This window comes from Bufo gargarizans, chromosome 8, assembly GCF_014858855.1.
Source record: "Bufo gargarizans isolate SCDJY-AF-19 chromosome 8, ASM1485885v1, whole genome shotgun sequence".
In the NCBI taxonomy this organism is placed as follows: Eukaryota; Metazoa; Chordata; class Amphibia; order Anura; family Bufonidae; genus Bufo; species Bufo gargarizans.
In genome coordinates this window covers 102,553,954-102,570,545 of record NC_058087.1, presented here as the reverse complement: position 1 = coordinate 102,570,545, position 16,592 = coordinate 102,553,954, and the positions used below count along the sequence as shown (strand labels likewise).

Here is a 16,592-nt window from a genome sequence, read left to right as displayed (position 1 = left end):
TCTCCTTAGTTCTTGGAATAGGACTGGCATGATGGGGGTTTATAATCTAAGATTGGGAAAGGGGGTGATTTAACCCCTTCCCGACCAGCACCATAATAGAATGGCGCAGCGGGACGTGACTTGCCCGCCAGGGCCGTACTAGTATGGCCCGCTGATCAGCTGCAGGGGACCGGCTGTTCCCGTTAGCGCCGGCATCGGTGAAAACACAGATGCCGGCACATTAATCAGTTCTATGCTGCCGTCAGAGCTGACTGAGACCTAGAAGGGGTCTGCTGCAGGTGGGGGAGCCCATCAGATCCCCACACTGCTGTGGCAGGGACCCGATGGGTAAGAAGGCAGCCCGATGGCTTGCATGGCATCATTGCTGTTAATATGAGGCACATTGTTTTTATCAATTTGGACCTGCATGTGCCTCACACTAATAGTAATTAACCTCATCACGTGTACCTCACATTAATGATTAACCCAAAGTTACCCATTAATTAATAAGGTGCTTGGGGCCACTTTCTTTTAATGTCAGGTACATGGGGGTACTAATGTAATAGCACCATCTACCTCAGATTAATAGGTGACCCCCATCTTCTCAAATTATGGCTACTGGCAACATTGCGGTTAATGAGTCACATTAACCCCAAGTCTTGCTGGCTGCCTGATACATGTTTTTTGCCTGCCTTTATTTTGAGGCAGGCTAATAATCTTGCAGTGTGTGGGACGGGTACCTGCAGCGGCTGCTTTTCAGAGCACTAATGACCGGGGACTGGAGAAAATAAGACTCGGGAGGAGGCGGCTGCCGTTCACCGAGCACACTAACTGAGATGGTGCAGTGGTAAACCTTCCCCCTACTTTAATATTAGCCACACATTCATTGGTGGCAGTGGTGTGACCAGCGTCAGAGCCCGCTCATTTTATTGGGCTCTGCGGCGGCATCATGGGAGGGAGGGATTCCCTGCCGCTGTACAAAGTATCACGACCACTGTCCCCAAGCCAGACTGCATCCTGGACTACAATAAACACAAGGGGGGGGGGGTGGTGGTGTTCTTTCGGATCAAGAACATTCCTACAGTTTCAAGAGGTGGTGATAAAGGCCCTCATTTTTTTCTAACCAAGCAATCGAGGCCCCCAGTGGTTCCGCAAGTTTCTGTGACAGTTGTACCAGGACAGTTGTACCCCCCCCCAAACAGCAAGAAAAGGAAGGACCCAAAAAAGATGCAGGGTGTGTTCCTAAATGGGGATAAGGAGAGACACCATTCACCTTTGCGAAACCTGGCCTGTGAATCAAGGATTGTTTCAGAATCTATCACTGATCCATGGAATAATTTCATCCTTGATGTACCATGTAATTTTACCACCTTATAACTGATTTTGTTCACAGAGCTTTCATATCCACTTTTCACCAACCACTACATATTAATTTCTGTAATACACCTGTTTGGTCAAAAGTGCCCTTTCAAGCCCTTAAAATGTTCGTACGGGGGTGCTTTTTCCAAAATGGGGTCATGTGATGAGTGCAGTGACGTCACCAATGGTCCTTTTTTCTCCCAGGTCCTCGAAGAAGAAAGATGAGCCGGGCTACGCAAATAAGTGGATGAGGCAAGTAAAATTTTTATTTTTTTTAACCCCTCCATCCCTTTTCTATTAAGCATTCTGTACAAAGAAATGCTATTTTCCCCAATAACCATGTAATAACACCTAACCCAAACCCGAACTTCTGTGAAGACGTTCGGGTCTGGGTACCAAACATGCCCCCCCTTCCTCACAAATATGCAAAATGCATTAAAACGCTTTGCACATGTGCGGAAAAATTTTGCATTTTCCCGCAACGCACTCGCATCCTATCTGGCCCTCACACACGATGCCCGTGTGAAAGAGTCCAAACTTTAACTCTTCAGGTGTTCCACAAGAATTAAAAGGATAATGGAGATGACATTTCTAAATTGCACTTTTTTGGCAGATTTTCAATTTTTTCTTTTTTTTTTCTTTAACGCATCGAGGGTTAGGGTCCATTCACACGTCCGTTTTTTCTTTCCTGATCTGTTCCGTTTTTTCAGGAACAGATCAGGACCAGATCTGGACCCATTCATTTTCAATGGGTCCTGGAAAAAAATCGGACAGCACAATGTGTGCTGTCCGTTTCCGTTGTTCCGTTCCGCATGTCCGTTTAAATATAAAACATGTCCTATTCTTGTCCTGAAAAATCGGATCCTGGTACAATGCAAAGTCAATGGTTCCGCAAAAAACGGAAGACATTCGGATGTCATTCCGTATGTCTTCCGTTTTTTGCGGAATCCGTTCCTGGAAACACATAGCAAATTTTATTTTTTTTTTTATTTTTTTTTTTTTTCAAAGAAATCCAAACAACTTTATTTGATTATTGAAATGTATACATGTTTCCGTTTTTTGCGGATCCGCAAAAAACGGATGACATACGGAAACATTTTCAGGAACAACGGATCCGCAAAAAACGGACCGTTTTTCAGGATGAAAAAAAACAGGACGTGTGAATGGACCCTTAACAGCCAAACAAAACTTAAAATATTTATTACCCCGATTCTGTGGTTTACAGAAACGCCCTACATTTGGTCGTAAATTTAATGTAAGGGCGCAGAAGAAAAGAAGCGTCATATGATTTTCGGAAGGCAGATTTTGCTGGACTGGTTTTTAGATGCCATGTCCCATTTTAAGCCCCCCCCCCCCATGCACCCTTAGAGTAGAAACGTATTATCAACAGAGAGAGCCCGGGCTATTGCCTTGTATCCCCAGCAGCTGAGAGCTGCGATGTAACCCACGGCATATGCCCCCCCTGCGCTGTACCTTGTATACCGCCCCCTGCTCTGTACCTTGTATGCCTCCCCCCTGCTCTGTACCTTGTATGCTCCTTGTACTGCCATCCTCCCGGCCGCTCTCATCTCGCTCCTACGCTTGTGCGAGATTTCATGCGGCGAGCGTGGATACACGGGATCCTCACGGCCGCTCGCATCTCGCTCCTGCGCATGTGCGAGATCTCCATGCGGCGTATCTAAGTGCGGCGCAGATGTGCATATGTGAATGTGAATATAAAGAATAACATAACAAAAACATGTTCAGGGTATAGGTGGCACATGTTTAGGGTCTGGGAGGCAGGGAGGGAGGACAAGGAAGGTGGTGGGATGCAGGGATGGTGGTGATACCATGGGATGGTGGTGATACCATGGGATGGCGGTAGTACCTAGGGATGGTGGTGGGATGCAGGGATGGCAGTGGTACCCAGGGATGGTGGTGGGATTCAGGGATGGCAGAGGTACCCAGGGATGGTGGTGGGATGCAGTAATGTACTGCTGTGTGTTGAAAAAGGGGTAGTCTTATACGGAGAGTATATCCCAAACTCTATATTTTCAGTGTAAAAGTTGGGTGTCGTCTTATACGCCCAGTCGTATTTTTATTTCTCTGCCAATCGTCTTGTGCAGGGGCTTGTTTTTTGCAGGAAGAGTTGACGTTTTTATTGGTACCATTTTTGGGTACATATGACTTTTTAATCATTCATTATTACACTTTATGGGGCAAAGTGACCAAAAAAAAAATATTGTACTTCATGACAGTGGTAAAAATAAGTAAAAAAACAAAACAGAACATTTTTATTTATCTAAATGCCAAATTTACCCAAAATTTTGAAAAATTTGCAAATTTCTATTTCTCTACTGTTATAATGGATAGTAATAACTTCAAAAATAGTAATTACTTTACATTCCCCATATGTCTACTTCATGTTTGGATCTTTTTGAAAATTACATTTTATTTTTGGGGGGACGTTAGAAGGCTTAGAAGTATGGAAGCAAATCTTAAATTTTTTTGGAAAATTTCCAAACCCACTTTTTAAGGACCAGTTTAGGTCTGAAGTCAGGCGCACTGAGAGGCGGCCGCTCCATCCTCAATGCGCCTGCGCCGGGTGTAGATGTGACGTCATCGGCGCAGGCGCATTGAGGATGGAGCGGCCCGCAGAGTGGCCGCCTCTCGGTGCGCCTGCGCTGATGACTTCACATCTACACCGGCGCAGGCAAATTGAGGATAGAGCGGCCGCCTCTCAGTGCGCCTGCGCCGATTAAAGACAGGTACGGCGCAGGCGCGATATTTTGAATTCAAACAGGGCCAGCAGAGAACGATCCCGTTCCCTGGCCCTGTCAATCACACAGCGAAGGGGGCGTCATTAGCAGCGGAGGATGCGGCTGCTACCAGCAAGTAGCCGCCCTACTTGCTGGTAGCAAGGTAATTTACATATTATAAAACTTGCTTTTTAACAAAATCTACAGAACCAAAATGAATATTTAGCTTATGTATAGGGAGCTCGCAGTGTAGGGATTAATATTAACCCCCCCAAAAAAATAAACGGTTTAGTGGGCTGACAGAAGCCCTTTAAGTTTTACACAATAGCCTTTTTTTTTTTATTTATTTGTTGACCGATTGTCTTAGGTAGGGTCTTATTTTTTGCAGGATGAGGTGACTGTCTTATTGGTACTCTTTTGGGGGGCATACGCCTTTTTGTTGCAATATTTATGATGTAATGTGACATGGCTTCTTTTTTTTTTTTTTTCCTTTTACGGTGTTCACCTGAGTGGTTAGGTCATGTAATATTTTTATAGAGCTGTTTGTTACGGACGTGGCGATACCTAGAGTGTGTGTGTGTGTATACAGTACAGACCAAAAGTTTGGACACACCTTCTCATTCAAAGAGTTTTCTTTATTTTCATGACTATGAAAATTGTAGATTCACACTGAAGGCATCAAAACTATGAATTAACACATGTGGAATTATATACATAACAAAAAGGTGTGAAACAACTGAAAATATGTCATATTCTAGGTTCTTCAAAGTAGCCACCTTTTGCTTTGATTACTGCTTTGCACACTCTTGGCATTCTCTTAATGAGCTTCAAGAGGTAGTCACCTGAAATGGTTTTCGCTTCACAGGTGTGCCCTGTCAGGTTTAATAAGTGGGATTTCTTGCCTTTATAAATTGGGTTGGGACCATCAGTTGCGTTGTGGAGAAGTCTGGTGGATACACAGCTGATAGTCCTACTGAATAGACTGTTAGCTGCATTTTTCTTGCCATAATATAAATTCTAAGTAAAGAAAAACGAGTGGCCATCATTACTTTAAGAAATGAAGGCGAGTCAGTCCAAAAAATTGGGAAAACTTTGAAGCATGGAGGAGGAGGTGTGATGGTGTGGGGGTGCTTTGCTGGTGACACTGTTGGGGATTTATTCAAAATTGAAGGCATACTGAACCAGCATGGCTACCACAGCATCTTGCAGCGGCATGCTATTCCACCCGGTTTGCGTTTAGTTGGACCATCATTTATTTTTCAACAGGACAATGACCCCAAACACACCTCCAGGCTGTGTAACGGCTATTTGACCATGAAGGAGAGTGATGGGGTGCTGCGCCAGATGACCTGGCCTCCACAGTCACCGGACCTGAACCCAATCGAGATGGTTTGGGGGTGAGCTGGACCGCAGAGTGAAGGCAAAAGGGCCAACAAGTGCTAAGCATCTCTGTGCAAAGCAGTAATCAAAGCAAAAGGTGGCTACTTTGAAGAACCTAGAATATGACATATTTTCAGTTGTTTCACACCTTTTTGTTATGTATATAATTCCACATGTGTTAATTCATAGTTTTGATGCCTTCAGTGTGAATCTACAATTTTCATAGTCATGAAAATAAAGAAAACGCTTTGAATGAGAAGGTGTGTCCAAACTTTTGGTCCGTACTGTATCTCCCCACAGACACTAAATAACGGTACAATGCTTGGACTCTACTGGTAGCCAGAACCCAGGCGGATCCGTTGGTCCCAGAACCATCTTCCTGTGACCTTCTGGTTTGGAGCTATGCACCCTAAGGGTTTTGTGGGTCATTTGCTGCCAGTCCAGCAGAGGGTGGGGGGGTGGGGGTGGACCCCTCCCAGAGGCCGAGAGGGGAGGGGCAGGCTACAGGTTAAAAGGCTTGTGCCAGCAAGCAGGCATGTTTTTCTTTGAAGGAGGGTCACACCGTGCCATGTGTTTAGAGGGACCTGCAACCAGCTAACATCACTGCCCTCCATGTGACTACAGCAAAGGACTAATCGTAACCCAAAGGAACATTCATCTACCTGGTAACTGACTTGTACTGTGTAATCCTGTTTGTACCAGACCACTGTATGTATTTCTCGCCCATTTTCCTTGGGGGACACAGACCTTGGGTATAGCTCAGCTCCCTAGGAGGCGTGACACTAAGTAAAACTGTTAAGCCCCTCCTCCATCAGCTATACCCTCAGCCTGGAGATAGCGGCTACCAGTTTTAGCTTAGTGTCCAAGGAGGCAAGACACTCCCTGCTACTGCAGGGCTGTTTTCTCCTTGATATTTTATTTTTCTACTTTTGATATTTACTTTTTCCTAGGGATACCAGAGACGCATGGACCTCTCTGCTCTCCCGGGGTTGAGCTGCGCCAGTGCCAACTTATCTGCACTGCTGCCTCCCCCACAGAAGCAATAGGAGGATCTGGGCAGCAATGGCTCCCCTACATCCCGCCAGCTAGGGGGTGCCCCTCTCCCAGCTTCCTGCCACTGCGGTGCCAGTGGCTGAAGGGGCGACCCTGCTGGAAGGAACTGAGGGTGAAGACGTCGTTCGGTGAGATGGCTATTCCAGCCCATACCCCTTCCCTATTTGCAGCGCCAGCTCCCCTCAGGTTATCCTCAGCAGGGGGGCCGCCTTCCTCCACGCCGTTCCCCCCCACGCTGCTTTCTTCAGCCCGGCATTCTCTCTCCCTCTCTCCCTTCCCGCCGCCGCCCGCTCCGTTCCGATCGGGGGGGGCGGGGCTTATGCCCGACATGGGCAGATCGCGGCGGAGCTCGTTTCTCGGCGGAGCAGGGGACTTGGTGGCAGAAGGTCACCCACCTGGGCAAATCGCCGCACTCTAGGGGCCTGCGGGCCCTTTATTTTCTGGCATCTGGCTTCTTCTTGGCCCTGAGAGCATTTTCGGCAGCAGGGGGCGTGGCTTACGCGCCCCATGTTGGGGGCGGAGCAAGCACTGGAGGGGGCGGAGCTTGTTTCCCCGCGATTCTGCTGAGATTTCCCGCGCTTCCTCACTCCTGACAGGAAGCTGAGACACGGTGGGGGACTCTAAACTCCTGTGTACATCGCCCGGCTTCTGTGGGCGCTATCTGCTGGCTCACTGCTGTTGCTGCTCTCTGCTGCTGCTGATCTGCTCCATCTCTACTCCTGACGTTCTTCTGTGGCACTGGTAGGACAGTTAACCCTCTCCTAACCCTCCTGGTCATAGCTGCTATAACCCTTTGTGGTCTCTATATTAGAGTACAACCACCTTTCAGCATGTCAGATCCCACGGGTGCCCCCAAACCCTGGTACCATGCCTGTACCGCCTGTAAGGAACTTTTTCCGCGTGGGCAATCTGAGCCGCATTGCCTTGCATGTCAGGCCCCGGTGCAGGGCCCGCTTCCCGCTGCGACCCCCGGTGCCTCTGAACCCCCTGACTGGGCTAGGTCTCTGTCTCAGGCAGTGGAAAGCCTTACACACGTAGTGGGCCGTCTCATGGATAGACCGCCTCTCCCGCAGGCTGCCACAATCCCTGTCGCACCCGCTGGGACTAAGAAACGTTCAAGGGTTGAGCGCACATCTTCTCCAGATGCTTCGCTCTCTCCGCCATGCGTACGAGCTCAGTCAAGTCTATCCTCTCAAAGGGATACGCTTTCTGAGGGTGAACTGGCGGATTCGGAAGTGGACATGGATTCAGAGCTTCCGTCCAAATTGGCGTCCGCGGTGGGGCATCTTATCGCTAGCATCCGTGATACCTTTCAGATACACGATGACCCCCCCAGCTCCGAACAGGCCGGCGTGTCCTTTCTCTGCCCCAGACAGGCCTCCAAGGTTTTTCCCATACACGCTGATTTTTCTTCTGTGGTATCCAAGGCTTGGACCCGGCCTAACGTCCGCTTTATTACACCCAAAAAGCTGGACATTTGCTATCCCTTTCCAGCGGATTCTGTGACCACGTGGACATCCCCGCCTAAGGTTGATCCTCCCGTGGCTCGCCTGTCCAAAAGCACTACTATTCCGGTACAGGACGGATCTTCCCTCCAGTCTGTTGAGGACCGTCGTACGGAATCCCTCTCCAAGGCCATATTTACTGCCTCTGGTTCGGCCCTTAGACCGGTCTTTGCCTCCGCCTGGGTTGGTAAAGCGGTCTCTGAATGGGGTTTGCAACTGGAACGGGAGTTGGGGTCGGACGTCCCTGTTCAGGACCTCCGTTCCTTAGCCCAACTAATTGTTCAGGCCGGAAAATTTGTCTGTGAGGCCTCCCTTGATGCGGGTGCCCTCATTGCCCGTTCCTCTGCCCTGGCAGTTTCTGTCAGGAGGGAACTCTGGCTGAAGGTTTGGGCGGCGGTCGCCGCTTCCAAACGCTCTTTGGCCGGCCTACCATTTACGGGTTCCCGCCTGTTCGGGACCCGTCTGGACGAACTTATATCAGAGGCCACGGGTGGGAAGAGTACTCACCTCCCCCAGTCCAGGCCAAAGGGCGCCCCCCGTGGTCGCGCTGGTTCGTCCCGGTTTCGGTCCTTTCGCAAGACCACCGGGTCTAGACCCGCGGCCAGTTCTTCTTCCTCTGGCCCAGCCCAGGATAGACGCAAGAAGCCGTTTTTTCGGACGCAACCTACCTGGCGCAAGTCCCAGCCTGCACGGGCTCCCACAGGCCAGCAGCCCTCTGCCTGAAGGTGCGCCCCCACCCACCCGGGTGGGGGGCCGCCTTCTCCTGTTCAGGAACGTATGGCGGGCCCACATCTCAGACGCATGGGCGCTCGAGATTGTATCTTGCGGATACAAGATCGAATTTGCGTCCATTCCGCCAGACCGTTTCTTCCGATCCCGTACGAGCGGCCGCCTTCTTCGCGGCCATTCGCTCTCTAATGTACAAGGGTGTCGTCGCCCCCGTGCCTCCGACGGAAAGGTTCAGGGGGTTCTACTTGAACCTCTTTGTGGTTCCCAAGAAGGAAGGCTCAGTGCGACCGATCTTGGACCTAAAACGCCTGAACCGTTTTCTCCGACTGCAGAGATTCCGGATGGAGTCTCTCAGGTCCGCAGTGGCCTCCCTGGAAAGAGGGGATTTCATGGTTTCGATCGACATTCAGGATGCATACCTCCACGTTCCGGTTGCTCCGTGTCATCACCGCTTCCTGCGCTTCGCGGTGGGGGACGATCACTTCCAATTCGTCGCCCTTCCCTTTGGTCTGGCGACGGCTCCTCGGGTGTTCACCAAGGTCCTGGCCCCTGTCTTGGCCCTTCTACGTTCAAGAAGTGTTTTTCTTCTCCCGTACTTGGACGACATCCTGGTCAAGGCACCCTCCTTTTCTCAGGCATCTGGCAGTGTGGAACTCACCCTGGAGACCCTGACGCGGTTCGGTTGGGTTATCAACCACCCCAAGTCTTCCCTTATCCCCTCCAGACGGCTGATCTTCCTGGGGATGCTCCTGGATACAGAGTTGGCGGAGGTCCGCCTCCCGTCGGACAAGCGTCTGGCCCTTCGCGGGTCGGTTCACGGTCTCCTCCGTCATCACCGCCCTTCCCTCAGAGCCAGCATGCGGTTGTTGGGAAAGATGGTTGCCTGTTTCGAAGCGGTGCCGTTCGCACAATTCCGATCCCGCACCTTTCAGAGGGCAATTCTGTCGGCCTGGGACAAATCACCGGGGAGTCTGGACAGGACCTTTCTTCTGCCTCCCCTGGCTCGGGCTTCCCTCAGCTGGTGGTTGCATATCCCTCTAAGGGGGAAGTCCTTCCTCCCACTGAACTGGCTGGTGATTACCACCGATGCCAGCTTACGGGGGTGGGGGGGGGGGTTTCCCTCCCCGGTCCGTCCAGGGCGTTTGGTCTCTATCTGAGTCCAGACTTCCAATCAATATTCTGGAACTGAGGGCGATTCTTCTGTCCCTCAGACACTGGACCCATCTACTGAAGGGCCACCCTGTTCGGATCCAATCGGACAATGCCACGGCTGTGGCATACATAAACCATCAGGGAGGCACTCGCAGCGCTGCAGTGATGCAAGAGGTGACCCTCATTCTCCTCTGGGCGGAGACGCACGTGCCAGCCTTATCCGCGATTTACATTCCGGGGGTGGACAACTGGGCGGCGGATTTCCTCAGCCGGTCCACCATCGACCCGGGAGAATGGTCCCTGCACCCAGAGGTGTTCGAAGCCCTATGTCTTCGCTGGGGTCGCCCCGACGTGGACCTCATGGCTTCCAAATTCAACCACAAGGTCCCCCTATACCTGGCCAGGGCACGGGACCCGAAGGCTTACGGCGCCGACGCGCTCGTCCTTCCGTGGCGCGAATTCTCCCTTCTGTACGTCTTTCCTCCTTTTCCCCTCCTGCCACGGGTTCTTCGGAGGATCGCGGCAGAAGGCGTTCCCGCGATTTTAATCGCCCCGGATTGGCCCCGCCGGTCTTGGTACGCCGACCTAATGTTGCTGTTGGCAGACGCACCGTGGCCACTGCCCTCCAGGGAAGACCTTCTCTCTCAGGGACCGATCTTCCACGAGCATTTAGGCTCGCTACGTTTGACGGCGTGGCTATTGAGACCGCCGTCTTAACGCGACGGGGTTTCTCCGCGGACGTAATCCGCACCATGATCCGTGCTCGTAAGCCCGTATCCTCTAGGATCTACTATCGGGTTTGGAGGTCCTATCTGGGGTTCTGAGAGTCCCGGAGCATCCCTCCTCTCCGATTCTCCCTTCCCACACTCCTGTCCTTCCTCCAGTCGGGTCTGGACCTAGGGCTGGGCCTCAGTTCTCTGAAGGGACAGATTTCGGCGCTGTCTATTCTTCTCCAGCGTCCCCTGGCCCCTCTAGGGCCCATTAAGACCTTCTTACAAGGGGTGGCTCACTTTGTTCCGCCGTACCGCCCTCCAGTTCCTTCCTGGGACCTGAATGTGGTGCTCTCGGCGCTCCAATCCGCCCCCTTCGAGCCTTTACGGGAAGTCTCCCTTCGTCTTCTGTCCTGCAAGGTCATCTTTCTTGTGGCCATCACGTCTCTCCGACGGGTGTCGGAGTTAGCGGCTCTTTCTTGCTCCGACCCTTTCCTGGTCTTCCACCAGGATAAGGTTGTGCTTCGGCCTGTCCCGACCTTCCTGCCAAAGGTGGTTTCCGCCTTTCACATCAATGAGGACATCGTCCTTCCGTCGCTCTGTCCCTCTCCTTCCCACCCCAGAGAACGGGAACTGCACCGTCTGGATGTGGTCAGGGCGTTGAGGATTTACTTGGAGGTCACCGGATCCTTTCGGCGCACGGACTCCCTGTTTTTGGTTCCGGAGGGTTCGCGCAAGGGTTTGGCGGTCTCCAAGGTGGCTATTGCCCGTTTCATTAAACTGGCGGTGTCTGAGGCTTATCGAGCCAAGGGCAGAGCTCCATCTTTCGGCATCACTGCTCATTCCACCAGAGCAGTCGGTGCTTCCTGGGCGCAGAGGCATCGGGCCTCGGCTGAACAGTTGTGCAAGGCAGCCACTTGGTCCTCTCTGCACACTTTCACAAAGTTCTATAGAGTGCATACGCATGCATCAGCGGATGCTGCTTTGGGCCGCCTGGTTTTGCAGGCAGCGGTTTCCTGATGCTCTGGTGGTGTTCCGCCTTGGGTTGTGGTCCCTCCCTTCTTGGACTGCTCTTGAACGTCCCAAGGTCTGTGTCCCCCAAGGAAAATGGGCGAGAAAAGGAGATTTTTGTATAACTTGCCAGTTAAATCTCTTTCTCGCTCTTCCTTGGGGGACACAGCACCCGCCCTTCTGTGTTTGGTTACAGGGTTATGGTTTGGCACCCCGTTGGGTTGCTGGCTGGTTGTTCCTGTTATTGGTTGTTTTCCTTTCACTACTTGGACACGCAACTGGTAGCCTCTATCTCCAGGCTGAGGGTATAGCTGATGGAGGAGGGGCTTAACAGTTTTACTTAGTGTCACGCCTCCTAGGGAGCTGAGCTATACCCAAGGTCTGTGTCCCCCAAGGAAGAGCGAGAAAGAGATTTAACTGGTAAGTTATACAAAAATCTCCTTTTTCTGATGCGGATCTGTCTCACAAGTGCATTGCAATTCCGGATCAGTCTCTCCATTGTCATCCGGAAAACGGATCAGGTATAATTTTTATGCCGGATCTGTCAATGCAGCAATTTTAATGCCTGATTCGGCACAAATACATTCCAATGGAAAAAAAAAAAAATCTGGCATTCCGGCAAGTGTTCAGTATTTTTGGCCGGAGAGAAAAATGCAGCATGCTGAAGTTTTTCTCCGTCCAAATACCGTAAAAGGACTGAACTGAAGATATCCTGATGCATACTGAATGGATTGCTCCGCAGTTTTATCCGAATGCATTCTGAATGATCATCATTTTTTATTTTATTTTTTCCCCGGTATTGAGCCCCTAGGACGGAACTCGATACCAGAAAACTTTGACGCAAGTGTGTAAGTACCCTTAAATGGCCGCTGCTCAAGGGTCATGTGACCAAGCAAATCACCTCCATGTGATGTCTCCTCCATTCAAACACACTGTCTGCACTAAACTCAGGTGCAGTGTATTTGAATGAAGGAGACATTACATGGAAGTGATTTGCCTGGTCACATGACCCTCCATGAGCAGCCATGTTATGGACAAGACCTCTGTGTGGACCGCACAAAAGACTTGGCAAACAAGGAGGATTAACTTATGTTGAAAGTTGGCACCATTTTGTGTGCTGTCCGCATCCGTTGCTCCGTTCCGTGGCCCCACAAAGAAAAAAATTGAGTTCTGTCCTATTCTTTTCTGTTTTGCATTTCTATAATAGGCCTCCTGTTTGGCACACGGGCGCCATCCATGATTTGCCGATCCGCAATTTGCAGACTGCAAAAAACCGGCACGGTCGTGTGAACGAGCCCTTAGGGTCCATTCACACGTCCCTAGTGCAATTGCGGACAAGAATAGGAAATGTTCTATTTTTTTCGGGAGCCACGGACCGGAAAATCGGGGCCACGCTCTGGAAATGCGGATGCAGAGAGCTCATAGTGTGCTCTCCGCATCCATTCTGTCCCCATAGAGAATGAATTGGTTCGCAAATTTGCAGAACCATTTTACAGACGTGCAAATGGACCCTTAGGGCTCATGCACACAACCGTTGTTGTTTCACTGATCCGTTACGTATCTGATTTTATTTATTTTTTTATTTTTTTAGTTTTTTTCTGATTTAAGTCCTTTTGTTCCGTTATTCCACAAAACCTATATCCGTATGGTTTCTGTATGCGATCGGTTTTTTGCAGATCGGAAACTGAAACAGTAACTTAATTGCCAAACACATGAGCAATATGGGCTGGGCATAGCATTTCTATTTCTATTCTAGTTTGGATCTGCAAAATAAGGATGACCTATGGATGTGTTCCGTGTGCATTCTGTATTTTTTGCGGACCTGTTGACTTGAATGGGGCCTCAGACCGTGATTTGCTGACAATGATAGGACATGCACAACTTTTTTGCGGATCGGAAATACGGAAACGGAATGCACACTGAGTACCTTCGGTTGATTTTGAGAGGTCTTAAAGGGGGTTAGGAAAAAAAAAAAAGTAAAATATATAGCACTGTAAGGCTACTTTCACACTTGTGTCAGAGGATTCTGGCAGGCAAACTGAAACATTTGTAGATGGATCCGGATGCGAATCAGTCTCAAATGCATTGTAATACCGTCTTTCCGTTGGATCCGGTATTTTTTTTTCTTCAGAATTGAAGGACTGCGCATGCGCAGAACGGAAGAACAGATTCCTCAATGCAGCAATTTTAATGCCGGCTCCAGCACTCATACATTTCAATGGAAATTAATGCCAGATCTGGCAAGTGTTCAGGATTTTTGGCCGGAGAGAAAAATGCAGCATGCTACTCTGGCCAAAAAACGTAAGAGGGACTGAACGGATGCATACTAAACAGAATGTTCTCTATTCAGATCTGTTTTTCCCCGGTATTGAGACCCTAGGAAGGAACTCAATACTGGAAAAGAAAAAACGCTAGTGTGAAAGTACCCTAAAGCTAATTTCTCACTAGCTGCAGGGGAGTCCGGCGGGTGAACAGCCTGTCGAATCCGTCCTGCCGCTAGTTCACGTGTGCCCCTTGGACTGCCGCCCTTTCCCCATTGACTATAATGGGGGCAGGGGCAGAGTCCCAGCGGCAGCGTACGGTGAGAGGCAGCCAGACTAAGGCCTTTCACACGGGCGAGATTTCCGCGTGGGTGCAATGCATGAGGTGAGCGTATTGCACCTGCACTGAATCCGGACCCATTCATTTCTATGGGGCTGTGCACATGAGCAGTGATTTTTCACACATCGCTTTTGTGTTACGTGAAAATCGCAGCATGTTCTATATTGTGCGTTTTTCTCACGCAACGCAGGCGGTGCGATTTTTCACACACTGTTGCTATGAGACTATCGGGATGGGGACCTGATCTTTATTATTTTCCCTTATAACATGGTTATAAGGGAAAATAATAGCATTCTGAATACAGAATGCATAGTACAATAGGGCTGGAGGGGTTAAAAAACTATAAAAAAAAATAATTTAACTCGCCTTAATCCACTTGTTCGCGCAGCCAGCATCTCTTCTGTCTTGTTCTGTGAGGAATAGGACCTTTGACGTCACTATGCTCATCACATGGTCCGTCACATGAACTATCACCATGGTAAAAGATCATGTGATGGACGTTGTGATGAGCACAGTGACGTCACCAAAAGTCCTATTCCTCAAAGAGGAAGACAGAAGAGATGCCGGCTGCGCGAACAAGTGGATTAAGGCGAGTTAAAAAAAAAATGTATTTCTTTTTTTAACCCCCTCCAGCCCTATTGTACTATGCATTCTGTATTCAGAATGCTATTATTTTCCCTTTTATAACCATGTTATAAGGGGAAATAATACAATCTACACAACCTTGAACCCAAACTTGAACTTCTGTGAAGAAGGTTGGGTCTGGGTACCACAGTCAGTTTATCACGCGCGTGCAAAACACATTGCACCTGCGCTATAAAAACTGAACAACAGAACGCAATCGCAGTCAAAACTAACTGCAATTGGGTACCTACTCACGCGGGTTTGCCACAACGCATCCGGACACGCTTGTGTGAAAGAGGCCTAAAAGTACAACATGCAGTACTTTTAGTCCGGCTGCCTCTCGCCGTGCTGCCACCGGAACTCTGCCCCCGCCCCCATTATAGTTAATGGGGACGGAGCAGCAGTCTGGGGGCACTCATGAACTAGTAGCAGGATGGATCCGACAGGCTGTTCACCCACTGGAACAGCCTGCCGGAGTCCCCTGTCGCGAATGTGAAAGTACTCTGCACTGCGCTAAGCAAGTTTTAGGCAAAAAATAAAAATCTATTTCCTAATTTCCCTGTTTTTCTTCTGTCCCTTTGTTTACTTGCAATAACAACAATTTCTGCCTCTCCCCCTGCTCTGCAAAGGGAATAAATATAAGTGCTGCCCTGAGTGACATGTCTGCCTGCTTGGAGATTGAGCAGCATATTGTATATACTGTCCTCATACACATTAGCACTGTGTGTAATCTGACATGTAGCTAAACCCCCTGTCTTCTTATGAAAAGAGATTGTTCAGCTTTAACCTTTTATTTGCTAGTAGACTGTGACAGGAAAGGTGAAACTACAGAATAAAACAGTAGTATTTCAGAACATAAATATCCATAGTACATGGCATGAATAAAGAATATCTGCTATAAATACAGTACATGAGGTACTACAATGATGAGCTATCAAATACATGAAACATACAATAAACTACAGTGTAATGTCACATAGTGTCCTTACCGACTATGCTTGAAACTGGCTGTATAAGAAATCAGGAGCAGAAGAACCAGTGAGAGTGGCTTCACACAGACAAAAAATGGCTACTGCATCTAATACAAGCACAAGACTAAAAATAGCCAGGAACTACCCACAATGCCCTGGGATTCCCAAAACGCATAGGAAAACAGGCTAGATGAAATACACTAAACTCACCAATAGATGGTGCTGTTACCTTACAATATAATGCAGATGGAATACAACACAGGTAAATTGCAATGTCAAAACTGATACAACCTGATTTGCATCTGAGGACAGACCATTGTATGTGTAGGACTACAAGTCCCAGCTGTACAATGACACTGCTGATACAGACAGGATCTTCCCTACCTGTTCTTGTGCAATGCTCTGAAGAACTCCTCTACTGTCATCTCCTGTGCCCAGCATTTGTCTCCTCACTTCCTGCAGCTACTCGGTAAAGCCTTCAGCCCTGAGTCTGTACTGCTGAAGGGGTTAACGTTTTTACTTTAGAATCCAGGGAAAGAGCAGACAGCAGTGCAGGGGGCGTGGCCAGCACAGTGACGTCTCATCTCGTGTACAGGTGCATATCTGCTCTCTCAGGCTTGTGCACAAAACATCATCAGAGCAGGGAGAGAAGCTGACATCACAGGTCATGTGACCCTCAGTGAAATCTGAGAAAGCAGCAACTGCAGATAATGTAAGTCTTTACATTTGATTAGTTAGAAACACACAAAGAAAAAAAAAAAAAAACTCGGACAACCCCTT

The 16,592-nt window shown here is 49.3% G+C and overlaps 1 protein-coding gene across 3 annotated transcripts in view; it reads left to right on the top strand.

Moving 5' to 3' along the window:
* INPP1 (inositol polyphosphate-1-phosphatase) overlaps positions 1–16,592 on the top strand; it is a 149,484-nt gene that overhangs the window by 16,909 nt on the left and 115,983 nt on the right. Inside the window, exon 1 of one of the 3 annotated variants that reach the window (XM_044304080.1) lies at positions 1,572–1,590. The exons of the other annotated variants lie outside the window; for them this stretch is intronic. The gene's annotated coding sequence lies outside the window, so the exon portion shown is untranslated. Of the gene's footprint in view, positions 1–1,571; positions 1,591–16,592 lie in introns of those variants that run through there. 3 annotated transcript variants of the gene reach the window in all.